Source organism: Mustela lutreola, chromosome 6 (assembly GCF_030435805.1).
Source record: "Mustela lutreola isolate mMusLut2 chromosome 6, mMusLut2.pri, whole genome shotgun sequence".
Classification (NCBI taxonomy): domain Eukaryota; kingdom Metazoa; phylum Chordata; class Mammalia; order Carnivora; family Mustelidae; genus Mustela; species Mustela lutreola.
In genome coordinates this window covers 22,142,654-22,162,675 of record NC_081295.1, presented here as the reverse complement: position 1 = coordinate 22,162,675, position 20,022 = coordinate 22,142,654, and positions in this window count along the sequence as shown.

Here is a 20,022-nt window from a genome sequence, read left to right as displayed (position 1 = left end):
CTGTGTAACGTCAATAGGCTTTAGATTAACCAATTTGATTATGTGGGGATACAAAAGTGTGACTAGGTCTTGAAATACTTCTATGGAGGAAGGTCACATATTCATCTGACTAATCAAGTATTAACAATCCCCTGTTTCAAGACCCTATGCTAGTTGCTGGAAGCATAGTCTTTAAGAAAGGCAAGATTCATTTAAACATGGAATTACCTACCCACTTTGCTATGTAATGGGCATCCAAAATTTTCTGCATTTAAAATTGGGCCTCTGATCTTTATCCAAGAACCTTCTATTTTCCCCCCTCCTTACTATCTAGGTTAATGACAATGTCATCTTTCCAGGTGTTCAGGCCAGAAACCTTGAAATCACACTTCCCCTTCTCTTTCTCTCATGGCTCCTGTTCAATGTATCAGTGAAGCCCATTGTCTTTACTTTCAAAATATATCTAGAGTCCAGCCTTTCTTACCATCTCCATCACTGTCATCACCTCTCACCTGAAATGCTGTAGAAGCCTTTCTCTGGTCTCCTGGCTTCCGTCCTCATGCCCTACATTCTACTGTCTACACAGTGGCTCACCTCCATGAATAGTTGCTCCCTTGACTACCCTTCAGACCCAGGCATGAGACCACCAACAGTCTGTTTCAAGAGGACAAACTTGGGGAAAGTAATATTTCAGCCTGGAAATAGGCCTTGAGTAAGAATTTCTTGAGGAAAGAACTCTGGGCTGGATACCTGATACCTGGCCTAAACATGGGGACATAGACGTTTTACCCCAAGAGAAGGAGCACAACTGGAAGAGCCCTAGAGCAGGGACCTCTAAGGCCCGAAGGGTCCTGCATGGGCCAGGATGTTAGTTTTCTATTGCTGCTGTAACAGATGAACACAATCGTGGTATCCTTAAAACAATACACATTTACAGGTGCCTGGGTAGCTCAGTCAGTTAAGCATCTGCCTTGAGCTCAGGTCATGATCTCAGGGTCCTGGGATGGAGCCCCCATCAGACTCCCTGCTTGGTTGGAAGTCTGCTTCTCCCTCTGCCCACCAGACCCCACTCTTGCCCTCTCTCTAAATGAATAAAGTCTTTAAAAAAAAAAAATACATGTGTTTTTCTTTCATAGTTACAGAGATCAGAAGTCTGAAATAAATTTCACGGGGCGGGGGGGGGGCAGAATCTGTTTGTTGACGTTTCCTTCTTTTAGAGTAGCATTCCTTAGCCGTGGCCCTTTTCTCCATCTCCAGTGTATTATTTTGTCTAAATGATCACATTGTCATCTTCTGTAGTCAAATCTCACCCTTATAAGGAAATTTAGGATTACATTTGGGACCTGCCCAGGTAATCCAGGATAACCTCCCCATCTCAAAACCCTTAACTTAATCCCATCTGCAAAGTCTCTTTTGCCATCTAAGATAATAATCATTGCTCTGAGAGCAGTATTGATGAAAAAGTACAATGATAAAAATAAATCAGAGTGGTAAGGATCCCATACAAAGGCTAGAGGAATCCTATGGAAGACTTCACTAGGGTGGCAATACTGAATTAAGTCCCGAAGAACAAAAAACTTTGCAAGGCAAAGGACATTGAAGGGCAGCATTTCAGACCAGGGGGACAATGTGAAGCACAAAAGTGTGGCCCATTTAGAAAAATGTATGCTGTTCTGTATGGCTGGATTGTATAAGATTGAGACCTTACAGAGGAAGTAGCAGCAACTGAGTCTGGAGAGAAAGGCAGGAGCCCAGTCACAAAATACAAGTATTGGACATTGATTGTAGGTGGGAAAAACTGAAAGCCAAGAGACTGCTTCAGAGGTAGGTCCAATCCTGGGAGCAATCCCAGTCAAGGTGATGTGAGCCTCAGCTAAGAAGGGCAGAAAGGGTGAGGAAAAGGAGATGGACTCAAGAGATCTCAAAGTAGAGTGTGTCCAACTCAAAGAATGATTGTGGGGATTGAGAAACAGGTTAGGAGCCAGGGGTATTCAGCTGCGTGGATTCTCTGAGATGGGAACATAGGGAGAGAGGCAGATTTGAGGAACAGGGTGGTGAATCAAGTTTCTCCATATTATATTTCAGGATCCGTGGGATAGTCACTCAGAGGAAGCCAGTGACTTTGAAGTTCACAAAGATGGCTGGGACGGAGACATTATTTTGGTAATTATCCATCTTAAATTAAGGTAGAAGTGAAGCCATGGGAAGGAATGGGGAGAGGTCAAGGTCACAGTCTGGGCCAAATAATATATGGAGTACAATGCAGGAAAGCAAAAGAAAACAGGAGACTGATGAGGAGCATCCAGGGGCGACCCTTGGAAAGCCAAAATGAAAAATGTTTTAAGAAGGTAGTGACCAAATTGCATAAAGTCTGCCCAGACATTAAGTAAGAGAGGATTTAGAAAATGTTAGATTTAGGAACATGTTGGTCATAGGAACCTCTGGGAGAGCAACTTCAGTGGAGAGCAGGATCAAAGTTAGATTTCAGTGACCTGGAAAATGGAATTTATCCCACTTTCCCCCCAATAAATTTAACTTTAAATGAAAGAAAAGAGATAGGGTAGTATCTAGAGGACAAGAAGGGGTCACAAGATAGTCTTTGTTTTGTTTCTTAAAGAGAAGCAAAAAATGAATATATTATTAGACTAAGAGGCAAATACCATATAATGAGGAAAGCAGAGAGAAGGAAGATGGCTGTTGGGGTGAGGCTTCAGAGGAGAAGAATGAGGGTCCAGGCAGGGTGTCACAGGGAGAGAGGGACTTAGCCAGGAGGAGGCGGAGACAGAGCTCCTCTGCTCTGACAGGAGGCAGAGCGGGAATGATTGGTACTGATAGAGCTAAGTTTGTAAGTGGTGGGAGGAAGTGCACTGAGTTCCTATCTGACAACCTCAATTTATCTGAAGGAGGAGTGCCAGTTAAGACACTATTGCAAGAAGAATCAAGAACCTGAGTTAACAACATGGGAACAAAACTGTGACCTTGAGAAAGCATAATTATTTAATCAAAATTAAAGGCCAGCCCATACCATATTGATGGTAGGAATGTAAAATGATACAACACTTGGGGAAATAGTTTGGTAGTTTCTTAAAAAGCTAAACCTATGCCTACCATACAATCCAGCCATTCCACTCCGAAGTATGTACCCAAGAGAAATAAAGCATATGTCCATATTAAGACTGGTACATTAATGTTCCCAGCAGTTTTATCTGGAATAACCAAAAACTGGTAAGAGCTCAAATGTCTTTCACAAGATAAGCAAATGAACTAACCATGGTACAGTTACACAATGGCACAACCAGAAGTTAAAAGGAAAGTACTATTATTGCATACAACAATATGGCAGGATCCAAACAAGATGTGTTGAGTAAAAAAAGACAGGCCCAAAGAAAGTACATAGTAAATTCCAGTTATATTAAATTCTTGAAAATAGTGACAGAAAGCAGGTCTGGTTGGGAGTTGGGGGTGTAGGGATGAGAAAGAGAGAGAACCAAGTTTCACAACGGGTCACAAGCATGATTTCTTGGGTGTACACATATGTCAAAGTTCATCAAATTGTGTACTTTAAATACGTACAGTTCACTATATGTCGATTATAGCCTCAATGTCATTGTAATAAATAAAGTTCAGAGAAAGAATCACAATAAAATAGCAACTAATTAAGAATAATACTCTACTTATATAAAATAAAGCAAAAATTTCAATATGACATGGTGTATTAATCAGAATAGACTAAGCTATGCTGTAGCTTAATTTATGATTAATTTGATATTAATTTGTTATTAATTACTAGTTTATGATTTAGCCCAAATCATAGTGACCTAACACAAAAAGAAATTCTCACTTGTACACAGTTAACTACACTACCTGGATGACTTCCCAAGGCAACTATTTCCCAGCCAGCAAGATAGCAATTCACCTTCCGGCTCTATTCCTGCAACATGAAGCCTTCTCTACATTCACCAGGGCAAGGGAAGGGAACTCTGGAAAGTATCATGCCAACAATGCAATGTTGTGGTTCATAAATTACACGTCTACTCACAACCCACTGGGAAGAACTAGTCACAGAGGGCCACCTAACTCAAGGGTGTGAGGAAATGTCATTCCGTTGAGTGCTCAGAAAGAAAGGTGAATCAGAAATGGACATATTCAAGAATATTTCATCATTCACGGCTTCAAGAACTAATCCATGTTCCCTGCCATTCCAAACTAATCATCAAGTTGTAGACAGAGAAGAGATTCTCAAGATTCAAGCCCAGATTTTCAAGTATCATTTCATATGAGATGGAGTTTTGTGGTCCTTTAATAAAACTTATATATGAGGGCTGTTGAGTTCAGTTAGCAGAACACAGTATGAAAACATACTGTGAGGTTGAGCAGAAAGGAAGCATTGTGCCAGAGAGGAGCCTGATGTTCTAACTCAATCAGACTTTGCCCCTGGTCACACAGGAGGAGAGAATTATGAAAGTTTAGCACAAACCCTTCTCTGAAAACAAACAATCAATCCTAAGCCCATGCTGTTGGATTTTTGTGGATATGCAAATTGAGTTTAAGAGAGCATTTAATGACAGTGGTCAGAGGATCCAGAAACACCTGAATTCCACCCACAACGTTATTAAACACCTTAGGGAAATAGTGAGGGAGAATATCAAGTCAAAATTAATAGTTGTTGGAGGAAGTGGGGGAGAAAGTTTGCTGGGACTGTGAGCTGTGGCTTTGGCATATCACCCAAAGGCAGAACATGCTTGGAGGCTGGCTTCTGTCCTTTTTCCTGAAGCCAGGCAGGCCCAGAGAGGCTCCATCAAAAGATTGATTTGCTTTGCCCAGTTTAAGCCCTCAATATTCAACTCCCATGTCTCAGATCTTGGTATTAATGGTTGCAATGCAAAACAAACCAACATCAAATTTGCAGACCTGAGGAGAAGAGAATCAGGAGAGATAGAAACACAGAAATGGCCAGCGTCCACTTAGCCTGGACCTGGTTGCTTGAGAGGATAGACAAAAGGAACTGGCCAAGACTCCAGACGAGGAATACCACTGTCTCTATCGCTCCAGCCAGAAGGAAGAGCGCGTGCAGCCGGCCACTTACTAGACAGACCAGTCAGATTAGCACTCCTGCCATTTAAGGGTGGGAGTGAGAAAGGTAATGGGAAGAGAACTGTATCTTACAGCGTGGTTGTCTTCCGACTTTCTAACTAGTTGTGAGACCTTAAGCAAATGCTCACCTGTACAGTGGGAAATCACAATAATATCTACCTGCTTGGGTTGTTGTAAGGATTAAATGAGTTAATATATAAAGATCAAAAAGTACCTGGTAGGTCGTGGCATCATAAATACCTTTACCGTGACTGTTGGTGGTGTTGTTATTAAGCAGTCTTAATGTAGGCTGAATTTCCAATAGTCTAGATTTTATAGCCTGAAGTTCATTTTGTTTCTCAAGTTGCCCTCTTTCCTATTTTTCGGTTATCTGTTTTCAGTGATCTATATATCTCAAAACTTGTCATTTCAATATCTTGAGCTGCTTCTCTGAAAATAATATGAATATAACATATGATATTCATATAACATTTTTGACACATGATTAAGATTTATCTCCAAAACAGCAATCCAAGTTGATATTATGCACATTTTTTCCAGTGGACTGAAATTAAGTTCTGAATATGAATATTTGTCATAAAATATTGATCTTTAGGGGCCCCTGGGTGGTGCAGTCAGTTGAGCATCCGACTCTTGGTTTCAGCTCAGGTTGTGATCTCAGGGTCATGAGATCGAGTCCCGCCCTCAGCGTGGAGTCTGCTTGGGATTCTCTCTCCTTTCCCTGTCCCTCACACTTGTGCTATTTCTCTCTTTCTCTCTCTCTCTCTCTCTCTCTATCTCTATCTCATATGTCAAAACTTGTCAAATAAATAAATAAATCATTAAAAATACATACATACATACATAAAATATTGATCTTTAATTTTGAAATAGAACCTTGATACTTAGGAATATTTGAAGAGAATAACACTAATGCTGATTATGTCATCTCAGCTTCCCTCAAACCAGATTCTTTGTACAGAAAAACAAACAAAAAACGAACTAGTAAATATACTTAGAGTCTTTCTGTCTCTCTTTGTCTCTATCTCTCTCTAACACAGACACACACATGCACTATGTAATGTGCTTGGGAGTCCCTATGATTCCTAGGGCTCACTCACTAGCAGGATACACTACACACCCAGTAGTAGTTTGGGTTCAAGGATGCTCTGCAGAGCTGGATTATTTTCTAGAGAAGTGCAGCCATAAAAAAGAAATCTGTCGGGATCCTCTCCAGAGGCATACATGACCAGCAGAGTGAACATTCCAGGGCAGAGAGGTGGCCAAATGAACACACTTGAATATAGCCCCGCGAGTGGCAGGAGAGGGGAGAAGGACCTATCATCACTGAGAGGACCCTCTGAGTATAGTTACTTAGTCCAGGAATGTCGTGTTAGGGGAAAGGGTCTATGTTTTACAAGGCACTTGGGTGTGCAGGTGACAGCTGAGTTGTGGAAGCCTCCCAGCGTGTTGAGTTAAGTCGTAGTGCAACCAAATCCAAGAATGAGTACAATGCCTGATAGTGGGGTGACACTGTAATATTCAAATCAGCCTTATATTAAAAGAACCATTGCTGCAGATGTTATGATGACTATTATTAATGGGAACACACAGCAAATAAGCAGGATAAGCAGGAGGCAGCATTCTTTCTTTCGCTGGAAGTGTGTGAAATCTGTTTTGCACATATTTTACACAAAGGTGCCTACAGAAACCATGGCAGAAGGTCAAGACAGCTAAGCAATCATCTGTTCCATAACATCTTGATAAATTACATTTCCACTGCCCTGAATGCACATCTACTTTATTACTGAAATGGTGACAGCTGATAACATTATCTTTTGTTGCTGAGACATTTAATCAGTGATTGGTGTCACTGGACAGGCTGGTACCAAACCGGTAGAACTTTCTCTATCATGCAATGTGCATGTGAAAACCAGCCTGCTCGAGCTCCCCAGAGTCCATGTAACTCCAGGAGGCTGTGGCTCCCTCCCTTCTTCTCCACGCAAGAGCCGCCTTCTCTGTCCAGCATCTGTTGGTGGTTTGAGTGGTAGAATCAGAGAGGATCGGGGCTGGAAGGGACCTCAGAAGACATCTGGTACAGTTGCCTTGGGTTTCAGAGAGTGCAATCGGGCCTCAGAGAAAGCAGGTCACTTCCCCAAGATTGCACAGCTAGTAAATGAGGAAGGCACAACCGGAACTCAGTTTATCCAAGTCTCCCAGTATGTCTCCCGTGTTGCATGAGGAGATCTGTCCACCATATAGACTCAGGTGTGCTCCCATCTGTCTGTACAGCCGCTCTTGGCCCCTCCCTGTGTGCTCAGAGATGTCCCTTCCTTACTTTTAGAAAATCAGCAGGGCCAGGACTCCCCAGCAGCCCAGTGCCTGTACTGAGCTCTGAGCATTGTAGGGCTGGAGACCCAGGCCTGATTTTTGGCAAGGGGTCGCTGATGGAACTGTTAGCAAAGCCTGATGTGCTCTCTTTTGGTCTACAAACCCAAGGGCTCACTGCTTCAGAGTCCTGGTTCTCTGGTGTAATGGGGGAAGGAAGTTTTCACCCCAGACTCTGCTTCTCATTCTCTCCAGCCTCAAAGTTTGACTGCTTTTCATTGTTCCATCAGAGCCCACAAGACCAAATGAAATCACCCAGGAAGGAGAGTTTGGTGGCAGCTTCCAGCTCCATTGTTGGGGATGAAAATCTTTGGCTAAACATCTGATGAGTTGGTAGACAAGCTGAGTCACCAGCCCTACACCGGAGCCAAACTCTTTTGTGCCCTAGAATTCAATCCAAGACTTGTTCTGGGTTTTGTTTGGTGCTTCCACAGCTAAATCATGCAGTTGACCATCTTAAGGACTTTAGGCAAAGCTTTTAGTCTAATGAGTTGAGTTTTCTACCTCCCCCAATTAACTCTAATATAGAAAAATGAGTTAAAAGTTAAATTTTAGGGGCACCTGGGTGGCTCAGTTGGTTAAGCATCTGCCTTTGGCTCAGGTCAAAATCTTGGGGTCCTGGGATCGAGTCCCATGCTTTCTGCTCAGCCAGGAGTCGGCTTCTCCCTCTCCCACTCCCTCTGTGTGCTTGCTCTCTCTCAAATAAATAATATCTTTTTTAAAAGGTTAAATTTTTATTCTATTAAAAAATTAATAGGAAATTCAAGTGAGTGCCTATCTATGTCTAGAGAAGGGAGGACTTTCTGAGTTTAAAAGCAATGAGCAAAATACAAGGTAAGTAAGAAATTAAAGCATGTGTGCTAAAAGAAACCCTGCCATAAGCAAAATTAAAACAAAAGGAACATAGTAGAGAAAATATTTTTAAAATACATATGACAAAAGTGTTACTCTCTTACATCTGAAGAAATTTTACAAACCAAGACAATATTAATGAACGCAACAGGAAAATTGACAAAAACATGAAAGGCATTTCACAAAGAAAAGTAAACAATGGTTCAATTATATTACCCAAAGAATGTGAATTAAAATGAGATGCCAGCTTTCATCTAGCAAGTCAGGTAATTTTAAATGAAATTATCAAATACAAAACAAAACAGGAGCACCGGGGTAGTACAGTTTGTTAAGTATCTGACTCTTGGTCTCAGCTCAGGTGGTGCACCCAAGGTCATGAGATCAGGTCCCACATAAGGCCCCATCCTTGGTGCAGAGTCTGCTTGAGACTCTCTCTCTCTCCCTCTGCCCACCCACCATGAGTACACTCTCTCTCAAATAGATAAATATCTATCTCTCTCTATATATATATATATAGATATATATAAACAAATCAAAACTCACACTGTCTTGTTGGGTTTCAAATATACATAGAGGGGCACCTGGGTGGCTCAGTTAGTTAAGCATCTGCCTTCGGCTCAGCTATGATCCTGGAGTTTGGGGGATGGAGTCCTGGGATCGAGCCCACATTGGGCTCCCTGATCAGCGTGGAGTCAGCTTCTCCTTCTGCCCTTCCCCCTGTTTGTGTTGGCTCTCATGCTCTCTCTTTCTCTCTCTCTCTCTTAAAAATAAATAAATAAATAAAAATTTAAATATACGTAGAACTAACATATAAGACAGCAATAACGCTTTGTTGCGTAAGAGCAGAAACTTATGAATTAGAAAAAAGGTATGGTGGTGAAAACTGTGCATTGTTTGGGAAAGGGAAACAGTGCTGTATTAGTTTCATTTAGCTGCCATAACTAATTACTACAAATTGGGTAGCTTACAGCAATAGAAAGGTATTCTATCAAAGTTCTGGAGGCTGAAAGTCAAATCAAGGTGTAGACAGGGCCATGCTCCCTTTGAAGGAGAGAATGCTTCCTTGCTTATTTCCGCATTTGGTGATCCTGGGTGTTCATTAGCTTGTGGCTACATCCCTCCAATCTCTGTTTCCATCTTCACATGGCCTTCTAGAACCTGCGTGTGTCTACTCCTCTTCTGTCTCTGATAAGGAACCACCCAGGTAATCCGGGATGATCTCATCTCCTGAGATCCTTAAGGATATCTACGAAGATCCCTTTCCTAAGTAAAGCCACATTCAAACGTGTTTTATTCAGCATGTATAGTTATTTTCGGTGGAAGAATTGGTTTCTCACAAGCTAAGCCTCTGTCATAGACAGAGGTCCCTAATATGTTTCTCATGAATGAATTCAATGAGTTACCACGTTGTTTGGATGGACTCCTCCAGAATGTGTGTTTTCTGTGTGCGTATTTTCAATGTACATTGATGGTGTTGTGCTGCGTGAAAATCACCTTGTACTTTCCCATGTTTCTCTTGGCACCGCGCCTTGTAGCTGTCCTTCCGGCTGCTGTGGACTAAAGATGATGCTGCCCACTGCTGCGTCTCCGTGTGGGCCCCCTGCCAGTCTCCCAATAATTGATCACATTGATCCCAACTTTCTACAACCACAAATAGTATCGAAAGGAACATTCCCAGCCTTTCCCCCTTATTCACCAGCCTGAAAATTTCTTTGAATTATATATACCCAGGAGCAAATTACTATATCACTTGACTCAGAATTTTTTTGTATACTTGCTAATATACAAAACAATTGCTAAATTTGTTGAAGTAACTATATTGTTCTCCAAATGACTTTTTTAAATTTAAATTCAATTAGCCAACATATAGTACATCATTAGTCTCAGATGTAGTGTTCAATAATTGATCAATTGCTTATAACACCCAGTGCTCATCACATCATGTGCCCTCCTTAACGCCCATCACCCAGTGACTTCATCCCCCCATCGCCCCTCACCTTCAGCAACCCTTAATTTGTTTCCTAGAGTTAAGAGTCTCTCATGGTTTGTCTCCCTCTCTGATGACCTCCCATTCGGCTTTCCCTCCTTTCCCCTAAGATCCTCTGCCTTGTTTCTTATATTCCATATACGAGTGAAACTGGATGATAATTGTCTTTCTCAGACTGACTTATTCCACTCAGCGAATGGCCTTACCTCTGTATTCATTGTCCAGGATCTCAGAAATATCCAGCAGTTGGGAGTTTTCCCGGCAGCAGGATGGACGCGGCTGGGATGCTTATTATCATGGCCTCACCCCTGCTTCCTGCTCTGGCCTCCTCAGTTTTACCACATGAACTGGCCCCACAGGCCACAGCTGATCGGTCAAAGGTGGACACCGGAGCCACGTTGAGCCAATCGGATACTCTTCTACCAAAAATTTGGGACAAGGACACCGAATGACCCAGTTAAGGATGCAGACTCTTGAAGTGAAAGTTTATATAAAGTCAGAAATGGACTGGTTCCACCCCGTCCAGCACATTTTTGCACTGAGAGCGAAGCAGGGAGAATGGGTACAGAGAGACACTGACAAGGAGCCTGACCTACGGCTCCGCGGGAGAGGAAAGAAGCCCTTTATCTCTGTGACCCTCTGGACCTGGTCCTTGTGAGTCTGGCTGCATGTTTGTTTCCCATTTTGGATGTCTTCAAGATTGGTTCCTTGTTAAATCCTCAAAAAAAAAAAATTTTAAATTTAAAAAAATAATTGTTTTTTTAATTTTACCTATGCTAGCTTAAACAGGCAGAGTTTCTGGTAACTAGTTAGCTCCTAAGAAAATATACAGCTTATTTTCCTGTCTTTGTAGACAGAGCACCTTTTTTTGTAAGTAGTTTTCTTGGCACACAGCTAACTCGTTCATTTATATATGGTCTATAGCTGCTTTTGGACCTGCCAGGGCAGAGTTGTGACTGTACGGCCCACAAGGTCTAAACCATTACCTGGACCCTCGCAGAAAAAGTTTACTGACCCCAGCTGAATCTTTAGATAACCCAGAGGCATCTTTATGAATATTATCCGTTGGTACAGTGCTGCACTCAGGAATTCTCGAGTTGTACAGAGGGCTGTTTGTGCCGCACTCAACATCCCCAGACAGCTGTGATGCTCTGATGACTGGTTTTTGCTCTCCCCCACCCATGGCCCTTGTGCTCTTTGGGTGGGATGGTGGCTCCTTGGTAGCTGTTCCCCTGTCTCTTGCGGCTGATACCTGCTGGGCCCTCCCCTTGCTCCTTCTTCTTCCCTCTCCTTTCCCTGCAGCTTCTCACTTTGCATTTTTGCCTTTGAATGCAGATTTTTAGGGCCAGCCCCAGGCCTCCCGTGCTTTGGTGAGGAACTGTCTAGACACATTGCCTTTCCTTCAGTCTTCTTACCTGAGGTTCTTCTTACCCATCGTTTCTTGTTTTGCTTTGTTTTTTAAGATTTTATTTATTTATCTGACAGAGAGAAAGAGAAAAAGATGGAACACAAGCAGGGGGAGTTAGGAGTGGGAGAAGCAGGCTCCCCACCGAGCGGGGAGCCCGATGTGGGACTCCATCCCAGGACCCCGGAATCATGACCTGAGCCAAGGGCAGATGCTTAAAGACTGAGCCACCCAGGTGCCCCTTTACCCATCCTTTTAATCATAATTTTCTTTTTCTCTGGTGTTCAGACTCTTGATACCTCAACCTTGTGGAAAGTGCTGGAAACAGAGCAGTGGAAAGATACAAAAAGGACTCCAGTAGTTCTCCAGGACACGTTAGGTACTAGGCATCGGAACAAGTGTGGGGTTGGGCCACCCACCCTGTACATCTTCACCTGGACTTCCCCTGGCTTGGCCCCCCTGCCCGCACCTCTGACCCAACTGCTCCCACTTCCACACAGGGAAGGCTGGGCCAGACTTCCAGATAAATCTCTCCGCAGATTGTTTGGGCACACAAAGACCCACCCTAAACTACACCCTGCTCTTTAGAATCATCATTCTGGCCATCTTTGGGGGTGACGAATGTGAGGACAGACCCCAGACACCCAGATCCATCCACAGTCTTCAGGAGGCAATAAGGTCCTTGAAAACCGGATGTATGATTTCCGCTGCCCAGAGGATGGCACCTTGGAAGTCAGACTTGAGCCTCTGCTCTGACCCTTCCCTTGAAGGGCTGTGTGACCTCAGACAAGGCCCTTCACCTCTGTGGACCTCAGTTGTTCACCTGCAAAATGAGGGGTTCTGCTGGAGGCGGCTGCTAAGTTCTCTTTCAGTCCTGCCACTCTGCTCTGACCAGCTCACCAGCCAAGATCCTATCTGTGATGGAGCGTAGAGAGATGCTGTGTTGGCTGAGAATCGACTTATTCATCAGGATCTCAGGGGAGCCCTTGCTTAAATACCTTAAGAGGGGGTTCATCATATCCAATAGATCCTCTGTGCTTTAGGCAGAAATGCTTTGAAAATTGGTGGACTTTTGTGTTCTAGAGTTCACCATAGAGCTCCAATCCCCTTAGAGAAAGGAGTATGGTGAGCAGAAAAGTGAGCTGATCTTGTCAGCTCCTGTGCTGTATTCCAAAGTATTTCTGATATGGCACATTACTGATGGAAATATACATTATAATAAGGTATAAAATGGAGTATTATTTAGTATTAAAGACAATATGGTTTTATGACCTTACAAAAGTTTCAAATGTAGTACTTGGCCTCTTGTTCCAAATTTCTAGTTCAATTTCCTGCTAGTATTCTCCACACACAGTAGCAAGGTCAACTCTTAATCAACTCTTAATCATCATAGTGAGATCTGGGATGGCGTGGGTTTGCAGCAGCAATCATCTCTATAAGAACAGCCACCCTGCAACACATTTCAGGACTAAGGATGAGTCACTCAAAAATACACTTGCTGGTAGAGTTTTACAGAAAGTCATAGCAGCAAATAGTGGAAGCCATGGTACATGGGAGCCTAGTGAGGAGAAAGGCCAGCTCTTATCCATGGAGGCTTTAAGAGGCTTAAGAGGGACATTTTCTTCTTGGAGGTAAATTAATCCTAAATTAAGAATTCATTTGGAAATTAAAAAAAAAGAGAGAGAGAGAGCTGATGTTTACTGTTCTGTTTAAGAATAAACAGGATGAGGAAGGTAAAATCTGAGCTGGTTGTATGACTTTTGTGTTAAGTTAACGCTTTTAAGAAGGAGCTCTTTAGTGCCTTTGAGCTTATTTCTGATGTGTATTAGTCTCCTACTGTGGCTGTAACAAATCATCACAAATTTAGTGGCTTAAAACAACACCCACTTATTCTTCTGCAGTTCTTGAGGTCAGAAGCCTACCATTGATCTCTACTGGGCTCAAGTCAACAGGCCTGGTTGCTTCCAGAGACTTGAGGGAGAGAAAATAGTGCTTGCTTCTTCTATCTTCTTGAGGCTATCCTTCCTTCACTCTCTGCTCCCCAGAATCTCTCCTCATCTCCCCATCTCCATCATTACATGGCCTTCTCTGTCAGACTCTGACCCTCCTGATTACAAGGACCCTTGTGATGGCATTGGACCCATGCATTTAGTCCAGAATAACCTCCCCATCTCAAGATCCTTAACTTAATCTCACCTGCAGAGTCCCTTTTGTCAGGTAAGGTAACATTCACAGGTTTCCAGGGAATATGACATGAACGACTTCAGGGGCCGGGGGCTGGAGAACAGTCCCTGTTCCACCTACCACACTAGGTATATCCAAATTCTCTATTTGGTGAAAATTAACAAAAAACTTCTTGAAAATTAAGAGAGCAAACAGGTTTTTAGTTAACCAAAGTATTTTAATATCTATTGTATGTGATAATGATATTACAATGTGGCAACAAGAAAAGTGTCCAAATTAGAGAGGACTCACATTTTAATAGTCTCCTCCATTTTTCCTGACAAAGATGGAAATTTTATTTTATTTTTTTTAAAGATTTTATTTATTTATTTGACAGAGAGAGAGATCACAAGTAGGCAGAGAGGCAGGCAGAGAGAGAGAGAGGAGGAAGCAGGCTCCCCGCTGAGCACAGAGCCCGATGCGGGGCTCGATCCCAGGACCCTGAGATCATGACCTGAGCCGAAGGCAGCAGCTCAACCCACTGAGCCACCCAGGCGCCCCAAAGATGGAAATTTTAAATAAAAGCAGCATTTCTCTCAGCTATGAAGGCCAAGCATTTTTTTTAGATGATAAAAAAATTCTTATTTTAAAATTAAAATATTGATTAAATGGAGTCTTCTTGATCAGAAATGAACCCATTTTATTCTAAAATCTCAGAGTTTCTAACCATCGTTACATTCTCCGTACGTGCCCTCTCACTCCTGTGATAGATGCAAGATTGTGATCGGCATCGTTTCTGTTAGTCTTAAGAGGAACCACAGGTGGCACAGATGAGAATACTGTTCCAGCTTGGAACAGCCCTTATCTATCTGGAAGCCAGATAACAACTAGGAAGCGAGCAGAAATGAAGAGCGAGCCTCCCAAGCCGGAGGTCTTGAAGACCCCCACTCAGCATCCTGTACTCTGTTCTCAGGATAGCCATCAGGCCCACACACAGAGCCACACTACTTTACATTAATTACCTAACACAAATGTGATCACCTGATTTCCCGAGGAGACTGGAGATGGAAGGAGAAGGCAGTGATTTACTACAGGAGGACACAATGGCTACAGCATCCGTGAGGTCTGGGGCTGAAGACGTGTGTGGGAATTTCGATGAGCACGCAGGCTCCCACACAGACCCTTCCTGAGTCTCCATTCCAGCAGAGAAAGAATAGCCCAGTCTCCTTCAGTGTGCCCTGAACAATGCAAAATAGCTGTTGTTTAAAAAATTAGCTTCATATCACCTAGGAAAGGAAAACGATGTGTGGCTAGCTCTCCTTAAGAAAACAGAGAAGGGGGTGCCCGGATCTCTCCATCAGTTAACTGTCCAACTCTTGATCTCAGCTCAGGTCTTCTTCTCAGGGTCGTGAGTTCAAGCCCTGCATTGAGCTCCACACTAGGCATGGAGCCTACTGAAGAAGAAGGGGGGGGGGTGGAAAGGAAAAGGGAGAAGGGAGGAGGAGGGGGAAGGGGTGGGGGAAGAAGTGTATGGATGATTTTAGAAGTTTCACAAAAATTAAGAAATGCTCCCCTCACACTCTAATTTGCTTGAAAGGATAAAGCCCCAACTACCCAGAAAACTCGGTCCCCTTAAGTGACTTCCTCTCTGGTCTCTAGGTAGCCATGATTTTTTTTTTTTAAGATTTTATTTATTTATTTGACAGAATGAGATCACAAGTAGGCAGAGAGGCAGGCAGAGAGAGAGAGAGGGAGAAGCAGACTCCCTGCTGAGCAGAGAGCCCGATGCGGGACTCGATCCCAGGACCCTGGGATCAGATCTGAGCTAAAGGGAGAGGCTTTAACCCACTGAGCCACCCAGGCGCCCCAGCTATGATTATTTTATAAAGTAAATTTTCATTAATTCACATTCTACTCATTCAGAATTTTTGATAATTCTATTCTGCTTGAAATGATTAAAATTTTGCCTTTGAATAACATACAAAGAAAGGGTATGCCAAACAAACTACTAACATCATGAGACTTTAGAGAGATATATTTAGTCTGCTTATCAAACAATGTAAATAAAATCCCTTGAAATCCTTCTCTACAAATAGAAGCTACTCAGATATGTTATTTTCTGTTCGTTACTCTTAATGGGGGAACATCTCAATATCAGTTTCAGGTTATGTACATAAAAAATAGTCTTTAAAAGATACATTTCTTTAAATATTAAAATTCAGACTCACCACCTCAGTTTGTCCATGTTAATGAGAGGCTGTTCTCCTTCCCCTGTGTATTATGTTACAGTAAAATGAGTGAAAACTAAATGGTTTGAAACCTATGTAAAGTGAAGATTTCTTTAAAGGCATAATCACTATTTATGATAACTCAGGATGTGAATTATAAAGCCTTTCTTTGTTGAGTTGACAAAATCAAACACCCTTTGAATTGAAAAATGCACCCCAGTATATTCAAATTATACACCTCAATATATACAAAAGCTTCATAAATGTTTGCTCATTGTCCTAATTTTTCTCCTGTAGTCTTATTTTAAAACAATGAAAAAACAATTTTTTACATTCTGTAAGTCACAAACCAACAGATGAAACAATGAAACTGCAGATTGGAAAAAGTTGCATGTATCTCATGGGATCACCAAGGCCCTGGAGTTGCTCACACAGATGCAGATAGAAACATATCTGGGATATGTATCTGGAAGGTGAGGATTAGTATTTAACATTTCTAATTTAAAATCAGTTTAGGGGCGCCTGGGTGGCTCAGTTGGTTAAGCATCAGCCTTTGACTCCAGTCATCATCCCAGGGTCATAGGGTCGAGCCCCACATCTGGCTCCCTGCTCAGCAGGGAGTTTTTTTTCCTCTCCCTCACCCCTGCCCCTGTTCCTGCTCTCTCTCAAATACATAAATGAAATCTTAAAAAAAAATAAAATAAAATAAAATTGCTTTACAAACAGTGGTTGTATCTGACTACATAAACTATTTTGGAAAAAGAAGTTAAATTCAGCCCCAACAAGTATTTTATTTCCTCTGGCAACTGAATTTGGTCTCATTCGATGGCTTATAAATGGTCAGTAATGGGTTAATACTTTCGACTTCTAAATGGTTGATTATTTAAATGATGGTTGAGAAAACAAAAGGTTTGACTAAGTGATATATTATACGTGAGATTTGCTTTGCATTAATCCAGGAGTGGAGGTAGATTGTTATGGATGAAAAAGATGGACCAGGAATTGAGGGCTGCCGAGGGTAGGGGATGAGTACATAGAGATTGGTCACACTCCTCCTTCTACTTTTGGTATGTTTGATGTTTTCCATAATAAAAAGGAAAAACTATTTATGTTGAAGACAGTTGAAAGAAATTAAGACTAATTACTAGTTTAGCATCAGAAAAGGGTGAACTGTGGTTAATTAACCTCATTTTCTTAAATGGCCTCTCCAGGGTCTACACTGTGGACATCTACAGATGGTTCATATAGTTCCGTCCAGAACTGAGTCTTCAGGCCTGCTGGACCCAAGTGTGGGTAATTCAGTCCCAGAATGCTGGCAGCTTGGGGTTCCTTTTCCACAGCATCTGGGTGGTCCCTGGGCAATGTCGGCCTACCCACCATCCAGATATGATAAGTTCCAAGGAATTCATGGATGAACATTATGAGATTTTCACACAATAAAGATTCTGTGATTTTTCTAAACCCTCAGGCCCCTCATTGGCTTTGACCATGACTCAATACCTGATTCTCACTGAAAATGGGCAAATATGTACAAGCACACCTACACCTGCACATTTAGAAATGTATAATTACACCCCTACCTTGTTCCCAAAAGGATTTAAGGTATTTGTGCACATGTGAAATAAAACTTAAATTAGTTTTGCCATTTAAAATTTCTCTCCCTAAAATAAAGCCCTATGAATATTTATCTCATATTTGCATAAAAAAGGCAAACATCTTGTCATGAGACCCTTTTGTTCAGTTGGCTCACATCACTCAAGCTCAGGATGAGGAACTTTCCTATTTATATACAGAATGTTAGATTTGCTCTTGACTGAAATGTGCTTAAGATCAGAAAAGTTGCCCCGTTAAGAATTTTATGTTTCCTCAGTGACATCTGCTTCAAATTCTGATTTCATAATTCTTCAGATTGGTTTTGGTCATGGACATGCAGTTCATGCCTTGTAAACGGACACACGTAAATACGAATGTTCAAGTACCTCTTGCGTGGGGGGACACTTTCTGCTGGAGATTACTCTGCATTCCTCTTTGTCATTTCATCACCCATCATCATTAAGTCTCAGATTCCAAAAGTAGAGAGCAATTTTCTTGCTAAACTAGAGCCAAATCTCCAAAGATGACTTTGACCATTCAAAAACTAAAGAATTGAAAGAATGTTCTGCTAGAGCACCATAAGCAGGGATACTACACTATTACGCCCACTTACGATCAGTGCATAGATAGAGCCTCACTTGACCAAAACTCTGGTTCGTTCGCAGGCAATCAAAGCTTGACCTTCTTGGGTAGCAAAGGGACAGGGTGTGCTCTAGGCACGGCCACTCCAGCCAGAGGAACCAAAGATCATGGAAACAATGGGAATTCACTTCAAATCAAGTTAAGTTGGAATAAGGAATTACAATCACATTTTTTCCTTCAACATTATCAAACAGGCACTAACTCTGTGTTGAGAATTCAAGAATGCCTATGTCCTGGTCCCTGCTTCACTGTGTCCCTGAGACCTCAAATTTGTTCTATCTCTAAGATAACTCTCTAGAAGCTTGGGAACATTTAATATATTAGCCAATAGGAGCAATGAAAAGTTAGTAAATGTGGTCACAGATAAACAAAGTTCCCTCAAGAGCCATTTGGGAAAGCCTAGAAAATGAGTTTTAAGCAAGCAGACCAGAGATAATTCTCCAAATTATCTGTGAGGCGTTGACATCAGTCTTCTCCCCAGACCCTTACACATAGGCCTGCTTGATGGTCCACTTAATGGTTCAAGGCTGCACGTGGAGTCTCCTGGAGACCTCTTAAAGCTCCTAATGCCCAGGTCAAACCCCGGACCCATTCTATCAGAGTTTCTAGGGACAGAATCCAGGCATAAGTATTTTTTTTAATTTTATTTGTTTATTTGTGAGAGAGAGAGTATATACATACATGTGAGCTAGAGGAAGGGCAGAAGGAGAGGGAGAGAGAGAATCTCAAGCAGACTCCATGCTGACCATGGAGCCCAAGGCAGGGCTTGATCTCACCACCCTGAGATCATAACCTGAGTTGAAATCAGGAGTTGGACAAGTAATCGACTAAGCCACCCAGGCGCCCCCAAACATAGATATTTTTTTTTTAACTGCCCAGATGATTCCACTATGAACCCAAGTTGAAAAGCCAGCATATTATATTTGTGATCTCATTTCTTTAAAATAACCTCATGAAGTGAGTGTGTCCATTTCCTATCCTATACAGGAAGGAATTGGCTCAGAGAGGTCTTGAAATTTACAGGGAGTTTCTACTCTATGTTTGTCTGATTCCAAAACTAAGGTTAGAACAAAGGCTTTCCTCCCATTATTATCTCCCATCCAAGTACTAACCAGGCCCGACCCTGCTTAGCTTCTGAGATCAGACGAGATCCGGCGCGTTCAGGGTGGTATGGCCGTAGACTCCTCCCATTATTATCTAAGGAAAACAGCTCTTCAGGTATTGGCCCTAATGTATCAGACTTCAATGACACATAAACAGATTAGTTTTCAGCCTCAGAAGCAAAAAGTGAGACTCTTAGTGAATGGAACATAGGAAGGAAATTTTTCCTTAGAGGAAGAGGTTGGGGTGTTCTGGACTTTGGGTTATGATGACACCATGACTCCTTAGCCCCATGGCCTGATGTAGGTCTCTTGACTAAACATTGAGTTGATTGTGTTGCACTGAAATCTGGTTTGGGCCTGACAGATGGATGCTCTTCCCTTGAAGAAGAAATTGCCTGAAGTGACAAACAAGATGTCAGTGGGAGAAAACTCTTTTTCTCTCTTGAGTTAGGTGTTCTAGGAGTCCAGAGCTCTCCAAGCATGGTGATGGAGGGAAACCAGCACATGCCTTAGTGAGGCCATCTGGAGGCCAAGCAGCAAGGTACTTTGTATTCTTAAACCTGACTACACATCCTGGTCCGTGGACAGACCTTTTTTTTTTTTTTTTTT